Source organism: Chelonoidis abingdonii, chromosome 1 (assembly GCF_003597395.2).
Source record: "Chelonoidis abingdonii isolate Lonesome George chromosome 1, CheloAbing_2.0, whole genome shotgun sequence".
In the NCBI taxonomy this organism is placed as follows: Eukaryota; Metazoa; Chordata; order Testudines; family Testudinidae; genus Chelonoidis; species Chelonoidis abingdonii.
The window spans coordinates 16,942,652-16,965,405 of NC_133769.1; the positions used below are offsets into that span (position 1 = coordinate 16,942,652).

General features: G+C 44.4%; 1 protein-coding gene and 1 long non-coding RNA gene across 5 annotated transcripts in view; one reads left to right on the top strand and one right to left on the bottom strand.

Annotated features, from left to right (window-relative positions):
• Positions 1 to 22,754, bottom strand: part of FRMD4A (FERM domain containing 4A) — a 553,835-nt gene that overhangs the window by 352,889 nt on the left and 178,192 nt on the right. The gene's annotated exons all lie outside the window — the stretch shown is intronic.
• The window catches only part of LOC116836414 (uncharacterized), a 65,615-nt gene continuing 43,939 nt past the window's right edge, over positions 1,079 to 22,754 (top strand). For both annotated transcript variants that reach the window (XR_004376456.2, XR_012655610.1), the window contains exons 1-2: positions 1,079 to 1,293; positions 21,196 to 21,389. This is a non-coding gene — a long non-coding RNA (uncharacterized LOC116836414). The remainder of the gene's footprint in view (positions 1,294 to 21,195; positions 21,390 to 22,754) is intronic.

Sequence of the window (22,754 nt, forward strand, 5' to 3'; positions counted from 1 at the left end):
ATCCCTTTGTAGCTCCTCGCAGTCTGCCTGGGACTTAACTATCTTGAATAGTTCTGTATCATCGGCAGATTTTTCCACCTCACTGTTTACCCATTTTTCCAGATGAATATGTTGAACAGTACTGGTCCCAGTACTGACCCTTCAAGGATATCACTATTTATCGCTTTCTATTCTGAAAACTGATAATTTATTCCTACCCTTTATTTCCCATCTTTTAACCAGTAACTGATCCATGAGAGGACTGCCTTCTTACCCCACGATGGCTCACTTTTCAAAAGTCAATTTAAATTAAATACATTTTTTTTAATTTTTTTTTTTTTAGAAATCTAGATCTGTTATGTGTTTTGGTGTAACTTGCATTATTCTTATGTTAAATTTGCATAATTCTAACAAAACATTTACTTTATTCATATCTCTTATTTATCTCATTGGTCCTGACACCCCCCCGTAAATTCAAACACCCCCCCTAATTTCAGTTCCTGGGGAAACCACTGCACAATGCGCACTCCCGAGGCCCCATTGTCCAAAGCTGTGGTGACCCCCCAAGAGCCTGATGAGGAAGGTACCGTGCAGGCAGAGAACCCTGTACCACAAATAGCCACTTTAAACCCAGACACCCTCGATTTTGTGCCTCAAGGATCCATCATCTTGCCTTCATGTTCAGTCGTGTCACCCCAGCTGATGCCAGCCAGCCAGCCTAGATGTCCTTCAGGGAAGGGAAGACAAGGTGTGTGCTCACGTATGATTGTTTGGGGGAACCCAGTGACCTACAGATCTCTGGGGTGCCACGGGGGCAAGTTGTCTCATGGGAAACTTGTTCCCCCCATTGCAGTCCTATGGATTGGATGATGGGGACGCTCTTGACCAATGGAGGCCCTGGGTATCTTGCTGGGAGTCCACGGCAGAGTTGCCACCCTGCTGAGAACAACAAGGATTATTTCTTTTTTTGGGAGGGAGAGTGTAACTCCCTTGGGGTTCGGAGAGCATGGCCCCTTTAAATATTTTTCCTGTAGGGCGAAGTGCTGATTGTTCAGGGCGGAAGTGCTATTGGTGGGAGGGGGAAAGAGAGATGGGGGAGAGCAACAGGGTGTGTGGGTCTGGAGCTCCAGACAGTAGGGCCTGCACAGAGAGAAGCAGCCAAGAATCTGCCTGAAACCTGGGAGGGACAGAGCGGCCAATCGGGGACACTCCAGGACAGGTGCCAGGAGGAGCACTATTTCAGGGAGGAATTGCCCAAAAAGGACAGACCGGAGCTGGCCCCAGTATCACTGCTATCCAGAGCTGCATGGGGCTGTGAGTACTGGGGCTTGTGACTTTGCATTGGGAACAAGACGGGAGGCTGTAGCTAGTTAAGTGGGGAGGTGGTCTCTCTGTGTGGTTTTGCAGAGAATGGCAGAAGAGGGCACCAGAGGGGTTTGTTGAAGGAAGTTTACTGGTGCCGAAGATTATCAGGAGCATCCAAAATTCACTTTGCCCAGGACTCCAGATCTCTGTGTGCAGACACATTGCTCAGTGTCTACCCTTTCAGACTGTGGTACCACTGGGCCTTGAGCTAAATGCAACCCTGGTGTATTGCTTCCCCTACATTTCCTCCCTGTTTTTCTCCTTTCATCCATCTGTAAATAAACATTTCCCTATTCTATATCCATTGTACTTTTCCTGTGTGTGTGTGTGTTCACTCTTGGGGGGAGGGGGGTAGAACAGGTGCCCTGGGAGTGGAAAGGGCTGTCCCTGCTGCATTCCTGCGTGTGCCTTCTCTTGGCCAGCACTGCCTGCAGAGCAGACTCCAGCTTGGCCACAAGGGTGCTAAAGTTACATGTGTAACAGGACGGGGGCCTATCTTATCACACCCTCCTCCTACCAGAGCAGGTTTTGCTCTTGCTGAGTCCGCTCGCTCCTGGGGTAATTCTGTCTGAGCACTCTCGAGGAATCCAGGCGAGCAGTTCCCAGCAGGGTTAGTTGTTTTATTGGAAGCCTTCTCAACAAACAAATCCAGACCTTGCAAACTCTCCTCTCAAACATTTGTGCAGACTGAGTAGTCCCTGCCTCAAATCTGTCCCTCACACTAGTAATGTTGGTAACCCAAAATTTCCTGGGTCTTACCTCAGAGCCTCAGCAAAAGAGGACTTCACACAGTCACCCTTCTGTCCCTTTGGTTTCTGGAGCAATTCCTCTCTGCAGCAGCTCCAATAGGAACACAGTCTCTGCCCTCTCAGATTTCTGGAGAGTGTTGCAGTGCCCTCCTTCAGTTCCAGCTGCCCTCTTTTATAAGGATCAGCCAGTGAAGTCCCAGCTCTTTCTCAGATGCAGAAGGTGGAGACAGCCAGCCAGCTGCAGGCCCCTGACTCCAGAGGAATGGTGTCCCTCAGAGCTTCCCAACGTGGTGGGAGAACTCTGACAGATCGAGAATGCACCAAGCACCAAAGGTGGTACCTGGGGAAGTGACAGAGAGAGAGAGACAAGGAGAGATAGAACAATGGATAGGACCAATTCCTGGGGCATCCCATGCTCCTTTTGGATCATGTCACATGAACCTGCGATTGTAGCTGAACAATTATCTGAAGAATTCAAAAGGACCTCCATTGAACATCCTCTGCCAAGGATTATACCTGCTGTGGTTAAGCAACTTCATCTTTCTCACAGTCACGCTGGATTAAATGCTACATGAGCTGGCTTCTACCCTGAACTGTTGGCAAGACTGACACATAGGAAACTGCTACTGTTGTCTAATAGTTACAATGTGGGACTGGGAGTCAGGATGTACTATCCACAGTTCCGCTTTTGCCTCACCATTGGACCTGAGACCAGTCCTCTCTGGGTCTCAATTTCTCTGTACAATACAGAGATTATGGCAGAGACTTTCAAAAGCAAAAGGCAGTTAAACCTCCCAACTCCCATAGAAAGTTACCCATCTGTGCCCTTGAAAAATCACCCTATAACTCATTCCTAGGGACACTGCAATGCTTAGTCCACTCCTTTTCTAAAGAGTACTTTGAGATTCTCACGTGTAAAGCATTGTGGAGATACAAAATACTAGTTATTGATCAATGCCCCAGCCACTTGTCGCTGGCAAAACATGAATTACACATTCTAGCTTTTTTTCAAGTAGGTTAGCAGTAATGACGACTGCACGTGCTGGTTCACAGGAAATGAGAAGACCCCTCCCACATGTTCACAGGGCTTCTTTCACGAGGACAGGTGGAAACAAATCCCATTTTTAAATATATATATTCTCACTCCACTTTCCAGCAGAGATGACAAGAGGATATGCAGCAGATCCCATATGAAATCCTGTTCTTCGGAGTTCAGCAGTATCTGAACTTTTGGATGCGCATCGGAAGCAAAGTGTGAACCTGGTTCCCCATCCTTAGCTATTATGCCTTTAATACTTATAACGGGCCTCATTGTAAAAGGTGCTGAGAACCAACATCTCCTGAGGATGCAATGGAGGTGTACCTGCTCAGCATAGCACAGAATCAGGCCTTAGCTGTGCAGAGTTGCTATTGGATGCGAGGCTGCTCAGAAACACCTAAGTGGCTAGTGCAGTAAATAGTGCTGGAGATTCAGTAGGTGGCACTCTTCCCTCTGAGTCATCAGTGAACCAGTCCACCCGCAGGATGCCAAGAGGTTTTGTGCTGCATGGGGTGCTGTCTTTCAGATAAGACATAAAACTGAGGCTATGCCCACATGCGGTCATTAAAAATCTCATGACACTTATTTGAAAGTGCTGGAGAGTTAACCTGGGCATCCTGGTCAAGTTCTAAGTTGGGCTAATTATATTCTGCCTGCCCACATTTCCCATGCAGTGATAACTGGATATGGTGCTTCTCTTCCCTCTCACACCTAACATTTGCCACAGCCTGATGCTATGCACCATAAAACAATCGGTTATGTTCCCCCTCAGAGGTGGCTGCATTTCAAAAGTGGGCAAAGAGCCTGATTCTCAAAGGTATATAGGTGCCTAATGATACAGCTAGTGATCACTTTTTATACGAGTGTTGTGAGGTTTGGTTACCATTTATCAAATGCTTTGAGATCCATGGACAAGAGCTAATCTTTATTAAGCACTTTCTAACCATTACTACTACTGAGGATTTTAGAGTTAAGTATCACAGGATATGGAACGTATAGATTTGTCCCAGTTTGCAAAAGGAATGCCATGAATATCCTTTCCCTGGATCAGAGAAAATTGAATCTACAGTAACACACACAATGCACTGCATGGCGCACACATCGCTTCCATCAATTTCTTATTTTTAAAACTCGCCCCATCCTCACCTTTCAAACCTCACATACGAAAAAGTCAAGAAGAGGGGCACGGCCATGCTCGACCGAGCACCTCCTGTGTAACCATGCCAGACTCAGAAAATAATCATATGCCTTTATAAACGTAAATCAGATCTGTAACCTCAGCCTGCTAAAGGACAAATGTATTTTATGTACTTGACCTGTGGGCAGGGTTCACTTCAGTGTGGCCCTGGTGTAATTCTGCTTTATCAGCTGGAAAGACAAGTTTGCCGACTCTACATTATGCTCACAATCCAAACACCTGTGAAAAAGGTCTCACTGCAGAAATACAAGAAGAGACATTCCAGAAAATCCTCTGCTGAAATGATTGCTCTTCCCTCAAACATTCCCCACACACCCATCTTTTAAAAAGGTCTTTTTTGAATGTCTTTTTTAAGGGTGAAGTATCAGGGGGGTAGCCATGTTAGCCTGGATCTGTATTTTTTAAGGGTGACGTACTGGTGGGAGGAGAAGTGCAGGCCAGGGTGTTCTTTGTACAATATCAAGGTATTCTTAAATTCTGCCTGCTTCCATTTCTATCGTTTTAATCTCCTTGAGAAAGCAACGCAATTCAGCCACTCTTATTTCTGAGTCTGCATGACTATTTGTGGAGCCATGTTCAGGAATATGTTATACTGTCAGCAGAGAATACTCACACACTTTGCACAGAGACATACCCCTGTTTGCATTGACCTTGAGATAGGAGTAGTCGAAGCATAGCTCAGGAACATTGGAATTGCCAAATCAGGATAGGGACCCATCTAGTTCAGTATCCTGTCTGACAGTGGCCTCTAACAGATGGTTGAGAGAATGGTGCAAAAAGCCCTAAAGTGAGCAAGTATAAGACAGCTTGTACACAAGGGCAGTTTCTTTCTAACTCTCATTAGCAAGAGGTTGGCTGATGGCACGAGGGTTTATAGCCCTTCTACAATTTTCTTTTTACATCTAAAAAAGAAACAAAACAGTGCACAAGGACTGAGATTACATTGTCATTTTTAATTCATGTTGGGTTCTTGCAGGGAGCTTAACTGACAAATTTAGAGTGAAGACCTCTGTTTGTTTACAAAATAGGTACAACGCCGACAGTGACACATCACACATCTGCTGCCTTGCCAAGGCATCTCAATCCTGCCTTGTAGGGGTAGGATGAGAGACCTGTCTCCATGGCCCATTCAGTCCTTGCTATCTCTTTTGAGGCTATCCCCAAGGGGTCCAAGTTTGCTGGTGCTTTGCAGATACACTTGTGCATGGAACTGGCCTAACAGTTTCACAGGAGGTGGGCTGGGTCCACCAACTCAGGCCACTGAACAGACAGGGATTAGTGGACCAGATTCACTGATGCACTCCTTTTGCTCTATGTCACTCTAGCCATTTAGCTGACTGGAGTCTGCAGCTTCTTTTGTGTTGCTGGAGTGGCGCAAAAATGGACTAATTGTGAAGGCAAAATTTGGTTACTACCATCTGGGATAGGGTTCACATCGGTTACCTACACAGTGGAAACCTCTCTTGTTCCATTACTGATCTAATGATCATCATGTCCCCCAGGATGTCTATAAGAACATTTGTGAACCTGAGAACCTAGGCACCATATTATGACCATGTGGATATCTGGGGAGGGCTTAGGGCTCAATGCTACAGGATAATTAAAGTAAAGTCAGTGTACTCAGCATGTGATTATGTTATTTGCAGCATCAAGGCCAGAGGGCTCAGCCCCATGCAGGATCAAGCTCTTAGAGAATGCAGCAATGCATGCTAAGAAAACCCATGGTCAGAATGAATGAACCTATATTAGGTGAGGTTCTTTGACCTGTGTTATGCACGGGGTCAGAGTAGATGTTCAGAATGGTCCCTTGTGTATGAATCAGCATAGAAGTGTTACGGTAACAGCAACACAGAAGGTGATATGCAGTCTGCGCTGTGCTCTGCTTCCAAAGTCACTGCCCTCCATACCCAATGGTTTAACGAAGCCCAGTGCCTTTTGCTCAATGGACGTACGATTTGTGAAGGGAATAGTCCTTTAAGCACACCAGCAGCAGCAACATCTTCCTTTTAAACTAAAGGCAAACACTCAAAGCTTCTGGGATGCAGCGATGTTACACTCACCCAGGAGTTTTGCAGAGCTCAAAATCTCTAACCTGATTTAATATATTCATCTGAAAGCCGAAAGATACACAAAGTGGCTGTTTGACAGCAGCAATACAAAGAACATTCTCTCTGGGAGTGGGGAGTTTTCTTTACTGTGTGAAGGAAACAATGTCAATATACCATTTGTCTGAGCTTTTTCCCTACTGAGAGTCTGTATTACTTTGTCCCAGTTTGCTAAATGCTTAGCCTCCAGGTAAAATGGATTGAGGTATACGCCAGTTCAAGTCATATAATATACATCAAGAAAATAGCTTCTTCCCTCCCGCCCCCCTCCCTCCAATGGCATCCTGTTGTATTTAACATCAGCAGGGAGTTGAGTTCATCTCATAGGGACACACCAAAGTCCTTGATATATTTTTCCCTATTGAACCCTTGATAGGAAAACAAGGGGTCTAATTAAAAAACAAACCTTTGTCATAATGTTTAGCGATGGAATTATGCATAAACAAGGTCATCTCTCAATAGATCATCTGAAGGCTGGTTTGTTAGGAACACATGGAGCTGCCTCATATACTTGAAGCTTTCCAATCAGCAGATGCAATTCAGTTTCCTACATGTCTCTGAACACCAGACCCATTCCATCACAAACTGCAGCAGCAAATAAGCCCGGATCTTCTGAGAGAGGTGAGTGAGCAGCCCTTGAAATGAAACATCCACAAGAACCAGGGGAAACAGCACAACCTAGTGTTCCCTTTGCTTCCCTCAAGCTCTCAAGGAAGAGAGACAGAAAACTGGCACTTGATTCAAAACGCCCGGATCACAGCACTTATTAGGAGGCAAAGGTTTTATCTATGGGACCATCTCCCCCATTTGAAACTCCTGATATTTTTAACCTCCTTGTAGATTTGCATTTAGATCTGCTTCAGTGTCTTTCCTGCACCTCATCTGCTTTTATATTCCAACAAGTAGGATCTTGTGCCCAGAAGGAAATATTTTATTCAACAGGCTCTGGAGAAGGCAAAGTCTCTCACTTAGACGCTTAATTCCAGTGATCCAGGCTCCCATGCTTGATTCCAAACTGGTCACTGATATGAGTTTGGGAAAGCATCTTCCTCCAGGGCACATTGGAAGGGATTTCACTAGGTTTTCATTTTGCACTGGAGAACCAAGCAGAGGTCATTTGGGAACAGGGCTGAAAGTAACTTACAGGATTTATCGGTACTGCTGGAGTTCTGAGGGGGGCGTGGCCTCAACCAGAAGAGGCAAGACCTCTCAAGATTTAAAGGCCTTGGGGCACTGGCTGTGGCTGGGAGCCCCAGGGCCTTTAAATCAACCCAGGGCTGCCAGCTACAGAGGTGGCTGGGAGCCCCTGGGGCTCACAGGCAAATGAAAGGGCCCGGGGCTCCAGCTGCCATGGAGCTCTGGACCCTTTAAATCCCCACCGCAGCTCCAGCTGGGATTTAAAGGGCTCAGGGCTCCCACGGCTGCGGGGAGCCTTGAGCCTTGCCAGGTTGGGGCCGGGATTTAAAGGGCCTGCAGCTCCAGTGGCTGCGGGAAGCTCCGAGCCCTTTAAATCCCGGCCCCAGTCAGGGCTACCCAGAGGATTCAGGGGGTCTGGGGCAAAGCAATTTTGGGGACCCCTTCCATACAAAAAGTTGCAATACTATATTCTTACGGAGGTCCCTGCAGGGCCCGGGCAAATTGCCCCACTTGCCCCACCTCTGGGAAGCCCTGGCCCTGACCCTGCCCCCAGCCCCAGCCCGGCTGCCAAAGCTCCGAGCCCTTTAAATCCCGGCCCCAGTTCAAACTCTGCATACAGGACCTGGGCAACCCATTAGGCAACCTAGGTGGTCGCCTATGGCGCTAACATTTGTGGGGCGGCGACCGGATGTTCGTCTGCCGCGGTCGTCAACGGTATTTTGGGGGTGGTAGCTTCAGCCACCTAGGGCGCCAAAAAGGCTGCCAGCGCTCCTGTCTGCATATAAATAAAAACCACAGGCAACATTACAATGAGCCAGCTCTGAAAACATGCCACATCTTCCCTAGCCATTGCTCCATGCTGAAGGTGGTGGCAGTGTAAACACTTTGTAGAGTCTCTCTCTCTCTCTCACATACCCCCTCCCCTAGCCCCCCACATCATGGGTTGAAGGAGAGATCTTCATCTTCTACTAAACTGGATGGATGGATGCCCTGGCAACCCATGAAGAGCTGGTTCTTTCTCAGGTGCCCACATCATCTAGGAACCTCTCTCCCTGCCCTCCCAACCTCAATTATTTTTACTGCTTGATCTAGAGAGATGCTCAGTGCAGAGTCTGCATAACCCATAAATGATCAAGCCCAACACTGTTGCCCTCTAGCTGGCTGCTGACCTCCTGGTGCCATTATTTTTATTTCTTTGCTTAGGCATGTGATCCCAGCATATTTCCCCTCCTTATTTCAACCCCAGACTTTGGACCTTCCAATTTTCAGAGGATTATGTGCAAAATAGAAAACCCACTAGCCATGTTCTAATGCTTTCTCCCAGCTTCTCAGTTCCCTGGGGAAATTTCATTTTATCTCAGGTTACCGTGTATAGAAATCAGCAATTTAATATATGGCCCTTTTTGTGTGTGTGCTAATTTCAGATGCTGATTCTTGTTTGATCATATTACACTGCAACTCACTGGAAAAGAATGAAATCACTCCCAGTTTAGAATGCCAATTGCTCACTAAAGCAGATGGTATTTCTTTGCCTGCCCATCCCTTCTTTCTGGCAAGGTTTTTTTTCAATAGGAAATCTAGAGGCCTGGCCTCCGTGAAAAAAATAATTCATGCTAACTTATGTACCTATTCCACACAAGACCATGCTTAACTTTAAGCACATGCTTCAATTTCACTGACTGACTTCAATCTAAGAGAAGATTAAAAGGAGACTTGATCACAGTCTAGAGCTGCCTACAGGAGAAAGATTTCTGAGAGTAGAGAGTTCTTTAATCTGTTGATGCAAGAATTACTGGGTGAAGTTCTGGGGTTTGTGTTATACAGGGTCAGCCTAGGTGATCATAATGGTCTCCTCTGGTCTCAAAATCAATGAATGAGGAGCTACCCAAGCGCCTTGCTACTGAAGAACAAAGCAAGTTTGTTAATTACTATTATTACTGGCAAAGCTTTAACTGCTAAATACAGCAGGCAATTTATTTTATATGTAGATTGCATCTATGCTAATGAGATCTAAAAATAGCTACTGAAATGGTAGAGTTAAACCAGTAGAATGACATTGCACAGACATTTTAAACTGAAAATTTTTCATTATGAAATGTCCATGAGAGTTTAATGTGGCTATTTATTACTTAGCCTAATGGACCAATTTTTGTACCACAGCATTCTTGCATGGAAGATACCTGGGACCTGATTCTCCTCTCGCACCAGTAAATCAGGAGTATCTCCTGTGAAGTCAGAAGTGTTATGTAGGTAACCAAGGCTGATTTGAATCAGGCCCTTATTGTTATCTTGATTAAGGGGCTGGACTGGATCTCAGAATACGTAGGATCAATTCCTACCTCTGCCACGTTGGAATCTCTGTCACTGGAGGTTTTTAAGAATGGGTTAGACAGACACCTGTCAGGGATGGTCTAGATAATACTTAGCCCTGCCTCAGGGCAGGGGACTGGACTATATGATCTATTCAGGTTCCTTCCAGTCCTTCATTTCTATGAGTCTTCGTCTCTGACCCTGGGCAAGTCATGAATTTCTCGGTTCTCAGTTCTCTACTGTAATAGTCTGTATTATCATCCCCGTTTCTCCCAGCTTGTCTCATCGATTTAGACTGTACATTCTTTGACGCAATGACTGTCTCACTAGGTGTTCTTACAGCCCCTGGCACCACCAGGCCCTAATCTGGAGTGTCTAGACACTATTGTATTAAAAATAATTGATAATAGCTAGGGTCTTACACTAGGACTGTCAGCACGTAGCTGAGTGCCCCCGTACCACAGCGTGGGGATATCAGGAACTATCAGGATAATGATCAGGAGCTATTTCTCAGATCTTGAAGTGCTGCTGTTACCTGTGTAATTCAAAATCCTCCTTATGTAGGACCACGAAAGTATTTATATGACATGACCCACCAGTGAAGAACCAGAGCAAGGAGAGATGATTGGTGTCTATTACAAATTACAGCTATTGGAGATCCCTTGTTAGACTAAATGGGAGGCGATTGCTTTTCTGTCTGCTGGCGGAGGTCCCCCATGGTCCAAACCTCAGTTTGTTGGAAGGATTCTTTATCAATTGAAAAGACACTTCTCAGATCAAAGAGACGGAAGAATGTTTCCATATCAACCAGTCATGTGCAGCCAGGCAACTGTCCCAGTATTTCCTGGGGGATCACTGGGGAAGGTCCAAGAGCTGCTGCGTGCAGACTACGAGGCTGCTTTCCCAAGAGGGGTGCAGGTGATTTCTGGATGTGCCATCCCCTTGCAGCTTCATTAATATAATTGAAATCAGACTTATTTAGCTTTACTCAAGTCATTGCAAAGGGACTGATTATTCACTACTCTCCTGAGGCACTATTTCAGTCTGGGACTTGACGGGGGAGTACAAATAGCTCTGCAGCTGCTCCACAGAGGTACTCCTAAGTTAAAGCCCATATCGAGGTATCTCTAATTGCTCAAATTATTGTTAGTCTTAACAGGGCAGCCAATTACGTCAAGGAACCTTTCAATTGTTGCTAGAACTAGTGCAGTTAACTATCTATGTCCATAGTGTTAACGCTGACAAACATTTATACAGGGCAAACATTAATGAAACCTGAAAAGTGGGGGATAAATGCCAAATTAAAAACAACCCTGCCTGACATATTGGTTCTGGCAAAATAAAGTGATGCTAAATGAAAAAGGGAAACTTTTTATAGGGGAGTGGAGAAATTCTGCTCAGAGCTGTTTTGAACCATGATTTTGGAAACAGAACTGAACATGTTTTCTCCCCGGCTAGTTGCAGTCAGGCTCTGGGCCAGCCCCAGTTCAGCTGCATCACCAGCAAACATCACCACCAGCCACGGCTTATTTTCCTAGGATAGCCAAGACTTACGGCCTCTGGAGAGGTAGAGTCTGAATTATGATCCCAAGATTTCAGTGGAGGAGGCACCCCCAATAGCACAGTGAATACCCCTCTTAGCTCCCAAATTCATCCTTGTTGTAATTTCACTGAACCCAAAAGACAAATGATAATACTTAGCTCTCACACACTACTTGTCAGCAGGTGATCTCAAACTACTTTACAAAAGGAGACCAGTATCATCATCTGCATTTTACAAATGGGGAAACTGAGGCACAAAGCAGTGACGTGACTTGGCCTAGGTCACCGAGCAGGCCAGTGGCAGCACCAAGAACCTTACTCTACTGAGTCCCACTATCCATCAGGCCACATTGCCTCTCACACTTACATAAGTGATACATTTGCCCCAGCATGTCCCCTATAGATATAAAACCAATGCAGTTACGGTGGCTTTACAACAGTAAATGAGGCCCAATGCCTCCAGCTTTCATAGATTTTAAGGCCAGACAGGACCATTAGATCATCTAATCTGACTTCAAGAAGCCTGACTTGACTGATGCATCCTGTGCTCCAAGTTTCAATATATCCGAGGCTTCAAGAATCACACAAGAGCTCCTGGTTTGTGAGCCAGGAAAAAGGAGTGGCTAAGGCTGTAAGAAAATCAGACTGATTTTGTTTCAGAACCTGCAACCTGGAACACACACCACAACTTTTGACAGTTGCCCCAAATTTGAGCGGCGTTGAGACCTTGTGTGCCAAATCGCAATGCCACTCACTTAGAATACGCTGGAGCTTGTGTGTGGGTGCACCACCTGTTTCTGTTGTTCTGTTCGTTGGGTGTTTTATGGTGTGGGGACTGACCACACCAAAACCACACCTTTAAAAAAAACAGTTGCCACAACTTTTTGAAGCCCCTTCTCCTGCCACAAAAGAATCAGTGTTCTGTCAGCCTTAGGGATGGCATGATTTCTGCAAACACAGAGGTTTCAGAACTGGATTATGCTGCCTCAGTTAGAGCAAACGATTGTTAGCGAAAGACCTTGTTAAATTCAAGTTACACTATCTTTAGTGTGACCAGATGGCAAGTGTGAAAAATTGGGATAGGGTTGGGGGGTAAATTCTTATTTAAGACAAAGCCCCGAACATCGGGACTGTCCCTATAAAATCGGGACATCTGGTCACCCTAACCCATCTTCCTCCTGACATTGGTGCCCTTTCTTTTTGCTTATACTTAAACCAGCGAACTTTAATGTAAAGCTGTCAAGGCTGAATCCCCACTCTGGCACTTCGAGTGCAGAAGGTGGGCACCCGCAAAGATTCTAAAAATTAATACTCGTCACTCCAGGCTTGTATTAAACTTCCAAGGTTACAGCTTTTCTCTAACCTTGGTTTGGTAAATGCTGCCACCACCCAAATGCAAACCCGCCCTTGGACCCAGGAAGGAGCACTTGGGAATTCCTCCCTGTTGGGTACCCTCAAGCCCTTTCTCACACCCCCACCCCCACCGCGGGGAAGAGCTGAGAAACAAAACAAAGGAAATTAGCTGTTGCCACCAGCTAATCAAACAGAATAGGCACAAACCTCTTAGGACACAAAACTCCAAATCCTGTTCTTAAAAAAGGTAAAATTTATTAAAAACAAAAAGGAAGAAAATACATCTGGAACTTAGGCTTTTGATATATTTTAAAAGAGCAATTCCAAAAATTAAGCACCCAAAATAGCTTTCTTGGGGGTTCAGCTTAAAGGTTACAAGCAAACAAAAGCATCTAGGGTAGCACAGAATAGATCCACAAGTCAAAATAAAGAAATAAACCTGATCGCGTCTACCTAAACAATCCTTCTAGTTATGGAGGATAATTTTTCATACCTAGTTCAAACCTTACCCAGCATTCCTGCTTATAGCATTGCTGCGCTGTGTCCCTGCAGCCCAGCGAGAACAACAGACAACAAAGGGAAGTTTTTTCCCCAATTTTAAAAAGTTCTAGTCCTCTCATTGGCTCTTTTGGTCAGGTGCTCACTCCCCTTTTTTCTTTTTTGTACCTATGCAGGGAGACTTTTTAACCCTTTACAGGTAAAGCAAGCAAAGAACAGCTACCAAGAGGGATTTTACAGCTAGCTGGCTGGGTCCATAAAAGGGAGCTACCCCCCACCTTCATTTATCACAAAAGCAATCCTTACTTTTCTTCCTGTTTTTCCAACAAACACTGGAATTTTCCATATAAGGGAAATTGCTCTAAGCTGATGTGGGCTGCACGTCCAGTTGCACTCCTGCTCACTGTTATAAACTTTCCCCCATCACTGTGCTGCCCATGCGGGCTTTCATTCCAGCTGCAAGAGTCAGCATTCTGGTGTCAGACCCAAGAATCCTGACACAAAATCAGTAGACGTTATCTTCTACCCTCCTGAAGAAAATGGAAATCTTTATGCCTTACAGAACATTGGCATGCTGGCAGAAATGCCAGCCCATCTGCAGGCTTTCCGCAAGAATTCACAAACATCAGTGTTAAAACAATTATCATTGCACAGAGTGCTTCCAAGAGTAATATGAATAAGAACAAGACCAATAATATAATGCATATCTGTCCTATCTTTCACCTGAATTCTCATAGGGTTTTGTGTAAATTCATCAATTACCCCCTTTTAGCATTCTAAGTACTGGACAGATCTTGCTCTTTCACTGCATCTTGGTTAGTCACTTACCCCTGAGCAAAGTACGGGTAAAATTTAAGCATTGTGATGTGAGAGTGTGATGGTCTCCACCATTGTCATCACTGGAGATATCACCCAGGACCCTCAGAATGAAAGCACAGGTATCTACAGCTTGAGCTGATGAGCCAGGGTCTGCGGATAAGGGCTGTAACAGAGTCACATCCTCTGTGGACCAGACTCAATGGGTTAGAGTAGCATTTTAAATCCAGTTTGCAGACCATTAAATGACAAGAGGCAAGGCTTTGGAGAAAAAGGTCCCAAATCTTCTCCTAAATATTATAATAATAGGAACAAATAAAGCCCTGAACTTGCAGTTGGATCCACACAGACAGACCCTTGTGCCTGCAGAGAGTCATACTGAATGATCAAAGCCAAAATCCATGGACCTCTCCTACCAGGCAGCACATGTACTGATTTTGATTGGCCCTAATAGTCTATTATAGTTATTTGTTCTATGCCAATCTGATCAAATTATGATGTACCAAAAAATACAGACACTCCCTGTCCAGAAAAGCCTGTAACCTAAAAGATGGACATATAGAAGATGGGATACACAAGGAAATCCAGAGCTCTGGATTGTTATTTTCCTCATAATTATAAACTCATTTCTCCTAGGCCTTGATGTTTTTTAAGAGGGACTTGTCTTAAGAGACTTGAGAGCAGGGGTTTCTGTTTTGATTTATCTAAAAAACATGCTTGCGCTATATAAAAACAGATGAATGCCCATTGGGCATATGCTACCCTAAATCATTCCGCAGAATGATGTAAATGCAAGGAACAAGGGCAGAATAATATTACACTCTAGAGTGTTCACCATTAAAAAGTCAGCTAACAATATTCTGCTATACATAGAATAGGATAGACCTGTGCTAGTTCACATACCACTGTGTGCTAACTTTGGATAAAAGCTGATTTTTAATGATCATCCTTGTATATTCTTTACGCTCTACAGAGCAGAGATTTTTGGTGTCTCAGGTCAGCATTAGATCCAGTAATCTCATTAACAAATAACAGGATTGATGCATGCTTCCTCCCACGCAGCAATCTGAACATTTACCTCTGTAAGCCTTTGGAAAACAGTTCCATATGGGATGGAACTGCTGAGATAGTCCAAGTCTGTGTAGTGTTTTGATTTTGTATGGATATTTCCCTTTTCATCTTACATGCCCACCATACAGCAGGGAAGAAAATCCAGCAATCAAAGCTAGTGTTTGTTTGTTAACTGGTGCATTAAAATGTACCGCATGTACCTCTGCTTCCCTAACCACTGCAATCAAGAACTGAAATATTACTCACACCAAAGACCAGTGGCTTGAAGATAATTAACAGTAGCATGTCTTGCAGGAAAACGCAAGAGTCACCGCTTGCAGTAACCTAGCCTTAATTTATTTAATCTTCTTAGCGAAGTGGAGATTATCTCACCCAAACCAACCTTGAAAGCTCCTGATCAGCTACATCAATAACATGAACGTTGCGAGCATTTCAACACTTTTGCTACTACACAGCTTAGCAGGACAATTAACATTGCACAGCCGGTGCTTTCAAAAGCTTCATGTTCAAAAGTAACCAATACAGATTTCTGGAGCCCCACTGGCAGTCGTCATGAGATGGCTGGTCGTGCCCATTGAAGGAGAGCCTGATATTATCAGTGTCGGTGTTATCGCTGAAAGTTCATTTCTCCTCTTACGTTAAACAAACCCCAGTGCTGGCATTGCATAGCTCGTTTGCAGTCATTTTGTGAGGTTTAACAGCAATGAGATTGAAAGATTGGTAGAGGACTCTTGGGACAACATCTCATGGTCTAGCAAGTGCCGTGTGTACAGAATTACAGCAACTTCACACCCAGCAGGCGAAGGGGGGGAAAAACATCTTTCATTTCCACTTCTCAATGCTTGTCCTGTGAAAGTCAACAGGAGTTTTACCATCGACTGCTATGGGACCAAGATTTATACCTTACCCTAAAAGGGCCCGGCCCTGCAAGGCTTCCTCACGTTATCTGTCCCATTGAGCTAAACAGGACAAATCCCACTGAAGTAAGGCCGAGTTTGCCTGGACAAGGACGGAAGACCTTATTGTGCTATTCATCTGTATGCAATTTGGTCCAATGGGTCTATTTGGGTGAGTGAGGGTTATAGGATCAGGCCCTGGCCAGCAGAACCAGTATAAATGCTGTGAAACTTGCAGCTCCAGGGGACCAGACCTGCATTTCCAGGTCACAACAGCCCGATGCCATCAGGGTTGGATTGAAATACGGGTAGAATGCTTAGTGCTCTATCCTCTAGCCCTGCATGGTGTGGAGTACAAGGTGCTGCCTGCTGGCTGAGAGCTCTGCAGTGATAACAACTTGATGAACCAGGATCTGTCTCTTTATCTCAGACTCGGCTGCATCTCATAGGTTGCTCCTGGTTAACAGACTGTCTCCATCCATTATCCTCCTATTGCCCTAGACACACGAGTTCTATTACTGTCTCTTTGGCCTGAAGTTCAGGGGCTTGCAAGGCAGTTTCTGTTAGCAGGAGAGAGCGATATTAAATAGGAATAACCTTGGAGTACTCTTGTTTAATTAAAGAAACACTGTAGAGACAAATAACAGCTGGCAGTTTCCTTGTTCTGAAACCCGCAGATCTGCCATTTCAGTGAGGTCTGTGCCCAAGAAGTTCTGTCTCTGCTTTCTCTCAGGTGCAGAATGCCCCTGGCTTTTTTGTTGCACCCAACATACACAATCTGAAACCTGTACCCTAGCCCCTGTATTTGCAACCAAGGAAACCCTGCAGCCTACTTGGCTTAATCTTGACCTGTCATGTGACTTAATATCTTGGGAGCGAGCCTCATAGCCCCTGGCTGTTTTCACTACATCAATGGGTTGATTGCTCCTTTTGTGGAACCCAGAGAGTGCTTGGCACACCCATGAGCATTAAAAAGGTCTCTAAGAGTATGTCTACACAGCAACTAGACACCCACGGCTGGCCCATGCCGGCTGACTTGCGGTCATGGGGATCTGGCTGCAGGGCTGTTTCATTGCTATGTAGACACTTGGGCTCAGGCTGGACCCCAGGCTCTAGGACCCAATGAGGTGGGAGGATCCCAGAGCTCAGGCTCCAACTTGAGTCTGAAATTCTACACAGCAATGAAAACAGCCCCGCAGCCTGAGCCCCGTGACTGAGTCAGAGGGTGAATAATTGCTCTGTAGACAAACCCTGATTGTCTACACAGCAAATTCTGCATAGGTAAACCCTGATCGTCTTCAGATCAATGAGTCACCTGCTGGCAGCCATAACACCTTTCAGCATTACTCTATTTGTAGTGGTTTTATCTATCTAAGATACATGGTCACTTAGTTTAATATAGTCTTCACACAAGTCCAAAATAACGTACAGGGCTAGATAATGGAGGGCTGAGATTTCCACTACGTGACTAGAACCCTGTTGGCATTAAACAGGGATGCAAGTGAATATGGGGTAGGCCAGAATTTAGCTCACAGTCACCACCCTAAAATAAAAGGGATTGTAAAGGGCCAAACCCTCACATCGTTACTCACTTTTATTAAGTCAACAAGAGTTTATGGATTAAGAACTAAAGAGCAGGTGCTGAGCCCGTTATAAGTGTGGAGTAGCACCTTACTCCCACTAAAGCCAGCAAGGCTAGCCGTGGAGTAAGGTACTACTCATTTTTGGCAAGAGTGGCAGAATCTGGCCCTGGATGAAAACAGAGTAAGGGCCTGAGGGTTTGAACAAGGGAAAGAGAGAAGAACTTAAAAAGTATGGCCTCACCCAATTCCCATTTACATCCCTATACAGGAAAGGGAGAAAAGAAGTGTTTAGACAAGATTTCAAAACAGAGTCCGAGCTTTATGATAGATAGGGATTTCATGAAAGTTCAGTTGAGACTGAATATGAATATACAATTCCAAACTTCCTTTGCTTAGCCCGACCTTTTCAGAAGTAGCCTTTTTCTTTGGGTGGCTCTTCCATTCTGAGATGCCCGACTCACGATATCAAAATTAAAGGCATCATCTTAAAATTCAGATTTTAATTCATTTGGCCATTGTTCACTGCCATCTAGTGAACATGCCCGGGAGGACAATCACAGAAACAAGAATAAAAAAAGATGAGAGTTTTATTTTAAAGGAATGACTGTTCATGGAAATGGTTAAATGGAGGCAGAGGGAGAATGATATTATGGAAGGAGCAGCTATGTACTTGTGGATCTCATTTCTGAAGGGTTTAAGACTCAGCAAACAAAGATTCCAGACCAAAAGGAAACCCAGGCACCAATCCTGCAAACAAACATTTATGCACATGCTCTACTCCCATAGTTAGTCCTATTGAAGTCAATGGAACTACACATTAGTAATGCTGTAGTTATAAGTCAATTGAACCAGAAGGGAGAGCTCTCACTGCAATGGCCAGGGAGAGAACTGAGGAAGAGAGCCCCATTCTCCCAACAGAGAGGGAGGATGGGGGGAGTTGGGCTCTCCTCACCCCATTGCTTCAGCCCCTGAAGTTAAGCAGGTGCATCAATGTGTTGGTCATCATTTTGGCTAGCACACTGGGAATTGAAACCAGGACCTCCAGAGCTGAAAGCACCAGCTGCTACAGCCAGGGTTCTCTAGCTGGAGTTGTAACAAACTCATATTCTCTGCAGACCAACAGCGAGGGGGACCTATAAACACACACTCACCAGTGGGTTGCACAAGTGTTTGTGCAACAGCCATTATCTTGCCTAATATCAGGGACTGAACCAGGGATTTCCAGAGTTGAAAGTAAGAGTCCCTACCGCTGGACCTAAAGAGACAGGCTTTCAAGTTCAGAGCGCGACAGAGCTCTATCCTCTGTGGAGCTGGCCCAGAGAAGGGCAATACACACTGACCCTGACCAATGAGCTACACTTGCAGAATCAAGGACCTGATGACTTCCTTTAAATTAATTAATCTGCAGCTGTTCTAATTATAAGTGAGATATACTTGTTTAAAAAAAAAGTATATTTGGGTGGTTTTTATTCATGATAGCAAATTACAACAATTAGTTCCTTATAAGAGATTTGCAGGCACTTATGATCTGATTTCCAGGAGGAGGATTATGCCTTCGGCTCTTGTTGAAGTCAGTGCAGTTCTGAAATTCAATCCTAGAGCGCCCTGTTCTCCCCACTGTTCAATCCCTTTGAGTTGCACTCTGCATTTGTCTGGTTTGGGTATGCAGTATACACAGAAAGGGACAAATTCCATCCTCTCTAGAGATAAGAAAATATATCTGTTGCATAATTTAGCTGAAAAAAATATAGAAATGTGTCCAATTATTCAATAATATCATACAAGCTCCCCTTATGACTCACAAAGCAACTCCACTGAGCTCAATAGGGTCACCTGGCATATCTCTTAGTACACATAGGATTTGAAAATACAGGGATAGGTAAACTTCATATAGTCTGAATAGCAGCAACTGCACTACGACCTGACTCTGTAAGATTAAAAGGCGTTTGGCATCTTTTAGGAGGTGCTTAGCACTTCATAGAATCAAGCCCAAACTATTCTGATAGCCCAGAAATACTAGATACGTGGGGTGAGATAAAATGGTAGAGGGTTCTCCAGGAGAAGCCCTCAGATTAGAACCAGCTTCCAGCTCTGAAATAGTCCAGGATTATTGATCTTCAAGGCATATATCAAGGTTCCCCTTTTTGCCTGGGGAACTGAAGAGGGTGGGGAAGAGTTTTGGTGGGAGGGAGGGGAGGGGAAGTCCTACCTATTGGCTTGGTGAGGATTTGCTGCTGGGTTTGTTTTGGTTGTACTGTTACTTTAAATAACGTCAAAAGCTCTCTGAATAGAAGAAAGAAGCCTTATTTATAAATCAAAGTAGGTAAATACATATATAAATATGGACATTGCAGACTAACTGTTTATTCCGCTGCTGAGCTTCTGCAAACAGGAAAGTCAATACATCTCTAAACCTTGTGTCAAAACAGAACTAGGGGAGACTGCCTTGAATTATTTTTATTGCTGTTACTGTTTATTGCTGTTTTATTGTGGTTTTGCAATTTGTCTTTATGCTGACACAAGAGAAGAGTTTGCAATAAGCGTCCAGGAATGACAAGATATATGCAATGGCAGCTTGCTTTGCACTGTGCTCTGAGTACAGGCACTAGCTTAGCATAGTGCTGAAGTGCTCAGATCCTGTGAGGTGCTATTTATTAATTTGCCAAGGCACCACAGCGCTGCATGCCACTAGAAACCCAGAGACAGATGCAATCAATAGTTCCCAGTTGTGGAGCTTTGCTTTGGTAGCCATCTGAACATTTATGATCCAATGATGCATTAAGATAAACCAGTTAATGTGCGTGCAGACAGAATGTGGTATACAATTAAGTATACATAATGCAGCCTTCAGCATGTTAACTGGTGCTTCAAGACCTTTAATTACACCAGGCTGTCTATCTGTGGTTTAAGATATTGCCCTTTGGCAAGCGCTAAGAGCACCAAAGGGAGCTGTAGCAGCCTTTATGCCCCCACCGATCAATAGAGAGGGGAAGGATAACAAGATTACTTGGGGATTAAATTGAAGACAATGGAAATATCAGGATGTATTGGGAATTTGGAGCATTTCATCATGAGAGAGCCAGGGAAAACTAATGCAGGAAAATCATTGTAGAGAATTACTGCATCCTTTTTATTAGCTTTTAAGAGTGTTTTTCATAGATTTTTTTTAAAGTCCAAAATGGGCCATTCTGATCATCTAGTTGAGCCTATTGCATAACACAGGTCACAGAATTCTACCTAGTCATTCCTGTATCAAGCCAAGTAACTTGAACTACAGCATATCTTTTAGAAAGACTTCCGGTTTTAGGGTAAGATCTTGGCCCTGCTGAAGTCAATGACAAGACTCCGACAGACTATAAACAGGGCAAGATTTCACCCAGTATTCAAATACTTCAAGTAAGGGAGCCCATCACTTCCCCTTTCCTATTCTCAGAGAGCAACCTGCAAGTTTCCTGTAAGTCCTCTCTACTAGAAGCTTTACATACTGCCTTACCTTCTAGAAGTATGAAAGATAAAGCCTTCATGTCCTAACACTCTCTCTTGTAATTTTTTAGTTTATCATCATCATGAATTGAAGGATGAGGACACCAATGGATCCAACACCACCTAGGAATATAACACAAGTTTCAAGAACTTAGGCTTGTCTGCATGGCACGTTCATGCATGGCAAGCCAGTGCATGAATCTACAGTACACGAGTTTGCCAAGCAATAACATCCTGCCTGGACACTGCCATGGCACACTTAAAGGTCTGTATATGCCTTGACATACTGCTGTTTGAAATGGGAGTACCTTGAAGTGCACTACAGAACATTTACACTCTGTAGCAGTGTCCACACAGCCCACGGCAAGATACTGCGCTGTGGATTCACATCCAGGCTTTCAACACCCTGTGTAGACAAGCCTAAGAAGCAGTCACTGTATTCAACACTTGCTTCTTACATTAAGTCTAGCCCTGAAGAAAATCCATCATTATTCCATACATGTCTTTGGAAAACTAAAGCATTTTCAATACAGTGGGTTAACCCCACATAATTCTTGTAAAGCCATTGGCCATGAGAAAGGACAGGGTGGTGTGGGAGGGTCTCATCAGTGCCATTGTTCCTTTCCATTGTTAGCCAACGGAAACCCCTCTGGGGAAAGATACCATTGGTGGTGCGGGGTCCGAAGGTAAGGTGGATCATGGCACCATGCATTGTGGTGCATGCCTCTACAGCATCGTAGTTGCTCAACATTCTGCATGGAGATTCCTCATCTATGTTAATGTTGAAAAAGTTTGGTCAGTAAACCCTCAGCCTTCCAATCAAGAACATTCAAAAGACAGACAAAAATCAGTTTGCATTGGTTCTTGTTCTTGTGCCTTCTAAACAACCCTAAAAATCTATACCCCTCTCCTTATGCTATAACCCGGGGTCTTCAACTTCACTGTGCTGGGAGCCCCTTCTGACTACAAAAATTACTGCATGACCCCAGGAGCGAGGACTGAAGCCTGAGGCTGCCCGAGCCTTGCTGTCCTGGGATGGGGGTGGGGGGAAGAAAGACCGAGCCTGAGCCAAAAGCTAAAGCCGAAGCTGCTATAACGCAATCTACTTCATCATAAAAACAACTGAACAGCTCTATATTCCCTGACAGCTAATATTTCTGTTAAATAACATTAATGCATCCTAAGTCTGACTCTACATAGTGCTGAACACTTGCTGCAACTTGCGGATGTCAACTCACCCTGACATCAATGGGGAGTCATGTCGCAGGATTAAATCCCACAACCCTAGTAGCACCAAATTTGCAACACAAAATAGAGGAAAGATGCTTAAATTCCTTTATCCTAAAGACTGATTCACATTTTCACTGGAGCTAAACACCAGTAAATGAGAATCTTGCAACCAACAATTCCTCTGGATCCCTCTCTGCAAGGAGTATGCGCTTCCCCACTGCTTTGAGCGGAAGACTCTGCACTGATTGGCAAGTTCTATACAGTGGATAGCTTTAGTCTATCTCAACATTTATCTACGCACGTTGTGGTCATGAAACCAAATTTTTCCTCATGGTTTCTTTTTACACAAAAATTATTTTTATGCTAACTGTTGCATATGTAAGAGGCACATTCTTAAATA